General features: G+C 44.1%; 1 long non-coding RNA gene across 1 annotated transcript in view; it reads left to right on the top strand.

Annotated features, from left to right (window-relative positions):
- LOC131513662 (uncharacterized) overlaps positions 1-7719 on the top strand; it is a 99940-nt gene that overhangs the window by 66510 nt on the left and 25711 nt on the right. The window contains exon 4 of the long non-coding RNA XR_009262701.1: positions 3438-3559. This is a non-coding gene — a long non-coding RNA (uncharacterized LOC131513662). The remainder of the gene's footprint in view (positions 1-3437; positions 3560-7719) is intronic.

Raw genomic sequence — 7719 nt, 5'->3', positions numbered from 1 at the left:
ACCCCCATGTTGGCCTGTTACACCCGCTTAGAACCTTTAGTCTTCGTTGTGGTTCTGGCGAAGCCTTTTTTTCTCCAAGTCACATTCCTCTTTTGCCTCACTGTCTCTGTAGCATATGGGGCCAATCCGGTCATCAAGCTCATAGTGGAACCTCACCTGTATTATTCTGCCTTCTGTCAGAATTCCAATCCATATTCCAACATAACTCTCCATAGAACTTGCTAGCTAAATGTGTTTGCGGATAAAGACGGTGGTTATCTCTTCATTTCCAATCCTTTGTTTTTAATTATTTACTAAAAAAAATTTTTAGTGTTTATTTGGGGTGGGGGGAGGGGCAGAGAGAGAGGGAGACAGAGAATCCGAAGCAGGCTCCAGGCTGTGAGCTGTCAGCACAGAGCCTGACACGGGGCTCCAACTCACAAACTGTGAGATCGTGACCTGAGCCGAAGTCAGACACTCAACTGGGTCACCCAGGCGCCCCCCCCCCCCCCGACCCCGGTCTTCCTTTCCAATTCTTCTTCTACTCCATCTCTCACCCCCTTTTCAGTGACTCCCTTGGATGGGGTCACTGATTGAACACCAAGGGTGTGCTGGGCACTGTCCTGAACGCTTTCCATACAACATTTTTACTGCCTGCTCACGGCAAAACTCTATGGAGACAACTGTTACTACTATGCCCATTTGACAGAGAAGTTAAGCAATTTGTTAGTAAGATGTGGAGTTGGGCATCCAATCACCCAGGGAATCTGGGAAAATTGATCATTTCTAAGAAAGCTTTGCTTTTCATACATCTGATTCGTGTTGTAAGAGTGTTGCAACATTCTGGGATGGCGGGTGACATAGTAAAAAGGGTATAGTTGTCATGACGTATAGAATTGTTGAGTCACTGTACTGTACACCTGAAATCAATATGTAACTCTGCATGTTAACTATAGTGGACTTTTTAAAAAATTAATAACAAAAGAATCTTATTCCCCAAACACTTCTGTTGTTATTCAGTTATCTCATTTAAAGATTCGTACTAATACTCTCTCTTTTGGGGAGGGGCAGTAGGTTTTCCATTAACTTTGGTGCTCTGTCTTTAAGGATGTTGAAATGTACTTGTTTAGTGATTTTTGTCGGTGGGATTGAGCTACCAAATGCAAGAGTGTATTTCCACGACCTAAGTGTGAATTACTACTTAGGTGTGGGTTAACAGTTTCCTGATTCTTGGGGACTGTCTTGAGAGAGGAGAGTAGAGATCAGATGTGCCGCTGGGCCTGGGGTGTGAGACACTGACATTTTGAATCTGATCTGAAACATTTTTTTTTTTTAATTTTTTTTTTTGTTTTTTCAACGTTTATTTATTTTTGGGACAGAGAGACAGAGCATGAACGGGGGAGGGACAGAGAGAGAGGGAGACACAGAATCGGAAACAGGCTCCAGGCTCCGAGCCATCAGCCCAGAGCCTGACGCGGGGCTCGAACTCACGGACCGTGAGATCGTGACCTGGCTGAAGTCGGACGCTTAACCGACTGCGCCACCCAGGCGCCCCTTTTTTTTTAATTTTAGAGAAAAAGAGAGAGCGTGAGCAGGGGAGAGGGACAGAGGGAGGGAGAGAAAGGATCCTAAGTAAGCTCCGGGCTCAACACGGGGCTCGATCCCACAACCCTGAGATCACGATCTGTGCTGAAATCAAGAGTCAGATGCTCCACCGACTGAGTCACCCAGGCACCCCTGAAACATTTTGTTTATTAGCCCTCAGTGCCCATGTCGATCATTTACAAGTGTAGCTAGATTTCAAATCCTGGAGAACAATGCATAGTTTCTTTCTATTCTCTTTTTCTTTTGTTCCTTTGCCCTGCCTTGATGAAGATGAGGAATGTGCCTCAAGCTTGACTTGGCTTCTCTGAGGTTCGAAAATGTACATGAAAGCTTTCAATTTGATTCAATCCCTTTTGATCTTTCCCTCTCCCCCTCTGCGCTCAGAGTCTCCTTTCTTTCTCAGTGCTGATTCAGGTCAAGGAGCAAGATCATGGAACTCAATTACTGCTACAAAAGAGGATTAGGGGCCAAACTCATTTATGGGCCGTAGCAGGGCAAGGTTAATTTTGGATTATACTCAGTCACTTGCGGTTTCTATTTGTCAGACACGTGCTTAGAGATGACAGGGAGCCTGGGGCCCCTGGGGGCTCAGTCTGTTGAACATCCCCTGCTCATGCTCTGTCTCCAAAATAAATAAACATTAAAATAAACATTAAAAAATTTTTTTGGAAAAGACAACATCAACAGCAAAATAGGAAAAAATAGAATGGAGTACGTCAGAGTGCATCCTACTTAGGAAGAGTAAAGATTGTTTTGTGACATTTTGATTCTGAAACGTATACAGATGTATGTAATGAACATGTATACGAGCATTGCCTTGCAGTGTAAAACTGTGTACTTACTGGAGGTCAAAAGGGTTGAAATTTTCTTTCTAGTACACACATTTTATAAGTTTTTATTTCTATTAATAATGCCTCTGCTTTGCTAAATCTCCCAGATTTAATACTTTTGTTTGGCATTTCAAGAAGGGCAGACTGGACTAGATCTTGAAAGTTCTCATTAGAAGAAACAAAGAATTTTTGTAACTTTGTATGAGGACAGATAACCAGATGTATTGTGATGATCACTTCACAATTCACACAAATATTGAACAATTACGTTGTACACCTGAAACTAATATGTCAAGTATACTTTAATTTTAAAAAACCCTGTGGACTCATTAAAATTCAATTTATTCATATAAAAATAATAAAATAAAAGTTTTAGAACCCAAAAAAGGCCAGCCTAAAAAATTATTACTTAACCATGTACATACCTCATTTTATTGCACTTCACAGATCCTGTATTTTTTTTAAATGTTTATTTATTTTTGAGATAGAGACAGATCGTGAGTGGGGAGGGGCAGAGAGAGAGGGAGACACAGAATCGGAAACAGGCTCCGGGCTCTGAGCCGTCAGCACAGAGCCCGACGCGGGGCTCGAACTCACGAATCGCGAGATCATGACCTGAGCCGAAGTCGGACGCTCAACCGATTGAGCCACCCAGGTGCCCCTACCCTTGGTCTTCTTGAGTAGCAGCATGGCCTCGATGTTGGGCAGGATGCCGCCCTGTGTGATGGTGACGCGGCCCAGGGGTGATTAACATATATATATATATATATATATATATATATATATATATACACACACACACATGTATATCTTGGTCTTTCTTTCCTTAAGCAGCACATGATCTCCTATACACCATAGATATATATAGTTGGTGACTCAGCCAAGCAAAGAAGGAACACTTTTCCATGGTTTTCCATTGCAGTTCATCCTATCTGACGTGTTTCTACGATTTCATCTGAATACAGAGTCTAAAGATAAGACTCCCTTTGTCACCTGTAAATACTTTTCCTCTTTTCACGGCAGTCGAACTGATTTGGAATGTGCGAACTGGTTTGGAAAAGGAGCCTAAGAAAACCATGTGTCATATGCATCTCTGTATTATTTGAAGATCCTCATTTTCTCTACAGAAGACTGGAACACAAATGGTATGTAGATGCATGAATCATAAGGTATGTTACGTATTCATAGTGGTTGATCAGTAGATCGTGTGTTGGTTAAGGATACGAGGAACCAGAGATACCTAACGTTCGTGAGGCCTGGAACAGACATCACACATCTGGGCCCCAAATATTCACGATACCCTAAATAGAAGTATGTCCTGCCCTTCGAAAGTTCACATCATTGTGTCCCTTCCCGTTTACAAAAGACCTGCCTTAGCACCCGTTTTGGCTAACTGAAAAAAATCCAAAGAGGATTTTCACTTTCGTGGAAAAAAAAAAAAAAGTGAGATGTGAGAACAGCGTTTAGTGTTTGCTTTCCAGCCGGCCGCTAGGAGGCGCTAGAGAGGCCTCGCTGAGTTCCTGCTCCAGGAACCACGCTGCATCTCAAGACGGAGCCGCCCTAGCTTTGAACTGGGGTCTGTGAGCCTTTGTGCTTTAACCTCAACTTAGTCGCACATCTGTTAGCAGGATGTGTCCGAAAGCGTCCGAGAGGCCTAAGCGAGGTTATTTTGGGGGGTCTGGAGAAGCTAAACATTTTTTCCGTATAAATGAATGGTCATCGCTTCTTCACTTTATGCCATCTCGACTTATGAAAGGTTTGATAGGAGAGTAGGGGCAACGGGTATACGGGAAACACTGAAGATTCAGGTTATGCTTCACGTGTGTGATCCCTCAGTATTGGTGAGTCCTTGGTTCGGCCACTCACTGGGGGAACCCATTCTGGCACCAGGTGTCCTCTACAGGCTCTTTGGAGAGCCATGGCCACGGCCAAGTGTGCTTGCCCCTGTGTCTTTCCCCTGGAGCAAGTGTGTGCTATCTATTCACATGACATCTTCCATCTGCGGGCTCCCTGGTTGGAATCTCAACTCTGATCCTTCTAACCACTTGCTTCTGGCCGTGGGTTCCACTTGTGCAAATCTAGTATCTTAATTTGGTCTGGGAGACTATCTGTTCTGTGGGTGGTCCGCTTCCTTGTATCCAGCTGGGAAGCTCCCTGCGTCAGGACAGTTTCCCACGAGCCACCTCGGTTAAGATCAAGAAGGATGAGGGAAGCAGAAGTTAGCTGCGAGGAGAAGTAAACTGTAAGACGTTGCAGGATGTGGAAGGAGGTACCCTAGGATCTTGTCCAGGGCCATAGGCATCGTCAGTTCCTTTTGCGATGGGTCTTTGAGTGGATCACCCAGTGCATCACCACAGGTGACTGCCGTTGCCCCCAGGCCTTTCAAAAGTTCCTTTCGTCAGAGGAGCACCCGGGTGGCTCAGTCGGTGAAGCATCGGACTTTGGCTCCGGTCACATTCTCACTGTTCGTGGGTTCGAGTCCTGTGTTCGGGGCTTGGAGCCTGGAGCCTGCTTGAGATTCTGTGTCTCCCTCGATCTCTCTACCCCTCCCCCGCTTGCACTCTCTCTCTCTCTCTCTCTCTCTCTCTCTCTCTCTCTCAAGAATGAAGACTTTTTTTTAAAGTTCTTTTCATCAGAACATGCATATCATAAACCAAAGACATTGTTTACAGCCATCTTAGTTTTTAAGATTAAAGTTTTACTTAATGCCTTTTCCGCTAATAACTCACGGGTTATGATTGACCCAGTCAGCTAATAAATTAACACAATCTGCTCCCAGCTTTAACACTTTTCTTTAGGAGCACACAGTTCTGCTTGGGTTTTTTTTTGTTCCCAAGGTTGCACAGTAAGTACTATGCGTTCACGCTCCAATGTACCACTTAGGACATGATAGTCTCCATCCTTTACCTTGTGATTAGAGGCTTTAAATTTTATTTCATGCCATGTTTACAGCTTTTCTTCCTGCTTAAATGCCATCTTCGTCACGTTCTCAGCATTGTACGGTACCTTGGCTTAAGCTGTTTCCTAAGGTGCCGGTCCAGCTCTAAATTTTTCAGAATTTTCCAAACTACTGAGGTTTTCAATCAGTCCTGGAGACGCTGGCCCTTGGTCCAGGTCATTCACTTCCCCTAGCAAATAGTTCTTGCTCAGTCTAGGGGTGGCCCAGTCTCTACCAACGGTTGACTATCGGTAGGTAGATACATGATCTGAACTAGGCCAACGTCATTCCTCGTGGACTTCAATCAAGGAAATCAATTCAAAGTGCTCTTGGTAGAGGCCACACTCGGCTGCCAGGGTATAACTTTCTGGTTGCCTTTTGCTTTTTGAATGGTTCATGCCAAGTGTGAATACTATCCAATCACAGTGAACTTCAAGCAGCTCATTTGCATGTAGTCATTCTTTACTTCTCATCCAGTCAGAGATTGGGTGGCACCAATACCTCATTTGAATACAGCAACTATAAATAGGTCCCTCTTGGTACCAACTGTCATTCTCTTCACTCATAGTAGTGAAGGCTGGATTTATGATGCCTGGCTCTTCTTTAAAGGATTTTGCTATTTCTATAAATGCCTCCCAGAGGGATTTTTCGCTACCTCTAAAAAGGACTCTAAGAAAAGTTTCACCTCCAAAACTCAGAAGATTTGCAGGAGAGATGTTCCAGAGACCACGTGCCTGGAAGTCAGGATTTGTACCCCATTCTCTCCCGTTGCCTCTCACCTCTCTCTTCCTCCCTCCCACCTTGTCTTCCTCTCTTTCCTTTCCCTTCCCCCTTCTTTCTTTCTCCCCCACAACCCCAGGCTCTCGTTTCCACTGCCTTCTTACACGTCACTTTCCTTCTCTTAGCCTCCAAGAGGGAAAACCCCTTTGCCTGGCCGTCTGGAACCTTACCCTACTATCTTCACCATGAGACAGGAAAGGTGTTCTGTCCAGGCTCCAGGTCAGAGAGTCTCGTGAAGGACTTCTGTTGGCCCAGCTCTGGTTGCGTCCCCAACTCTCGGACCTGATACCAGGGCTGGGCCATTAGGTAGAGCTCTTACATTAGCCAAGTCTGTCTGATACGTGCCTGTGGTCACCTGGAGGGTTCTGGCTAGCTGTTACCATAGATCCAGAGTAGTGTAAAGCACTAATCTTGACACACCAGGGAAATCGATTTGCATGGCTACGAACAACCTTCTTTTATGTGTATATATTTTTAATACATATTATATATAAATATATAATATAAAAAATATATCCTATAAAATGTATATATGTTTTTTTCTTGAGAAAGACCTAACCAAGAATCGACCTTGATAAAAATGATAGGTAAGAAGACTTGTACTCAAATAGAATGTTTGTATTTATGAGGGAGAGAGAAAGCGAATCTCAAGGAGGGTCCATGCCCTGCACTGAGCCCCATTAGGAGCTCGATCCCACGGCTGTGAGATCATGACCTCGGCTGAAATCAAAAGCTGAACGCTTAACTAACTGAGCCACCCAGGCGCCCCTATGAAAAATGAAATATAATAGGATAGACCAAGGCATTATTCAATGGAATTGAAAATCTGAGAGTATATCTCATGTAATAAAGGTAATTGTTTTATAAATAGATTTGTTTCAGTTCGTCCTCCATTCTGCTAATATGCGTGGTGCTGTCTCACTGTGGTTTCCATTTCCATTTCTCTACTGTCCACCGAAGTTGACCACCTTTTATATCTTTAGCCACTTAGAATTTCTCTTTCGTGAAGTCGCCGTTCAAGACATCGGCCCATTTTTCTATTGGGTTGTCTGCCATTTCTCATTCTTTTCTCCCCTGTATTTAATTTGCCCATCCATTATGCGACTCTCTTCTTTTTCTCTTCTTTTTGTTTTCTACAAACTCCCCTCCCTCTCTATATTGTAAATGCCCAGAGGCCAGAGCCGGAGTGTTCTCATCTTTGCATCGTGCTAAAACACCTGCGCAGAAATACCTGTTGTTCTGCATTAGGAGCTTCTCTTCATCCGTTAAGGTGGCCCAAGGTTGGGCCCCTGCGCTTCTACGGGGCTTTTAAAGATGGTGGGATTTTCTTCTCTAGAACAGTTGCAGCAAAACCAGAGCCAGCTAGGTGTGTGAGAGTCCAGCTCTCACAGCCTACAGCATGTGTTTTACGTGGCAGGAACCAGAATCAATTCCTGTTGGAGGCACTGATGACTATTCGAGAGTCCTGGGAAAACAGGAAGAAGTTCAAACGATCTTTTTCAACCCCCAGAAAGAAACTTCTTTGGTACGTGAGATCGGTCTACACTCTCTTCCTTGTTATAGCTTCAGGATTCTTCTCCTTACAAA

The sequence above is a fragment of the Neofelis nebulosa genome, chromosome 6, assembly GCF_028018385.1.
Source record: "Neofelis nebulosa isolate mNeoNeb1 chromosome 6, mNeoNeb1.pri, whole genome shotgun sequence".
NCBI classification, from domain to species: Eukaryota; Metazoa; Chordata; class Mammalia; order Carnivora; family Felidae; genus Neofelis; species Neofelis nebulosa.
The sequence above is the reverse complement of the archived record's forward strand: the minus strand, read 5'-3'. Positions and strand labels throughout refer to the sequence as shown.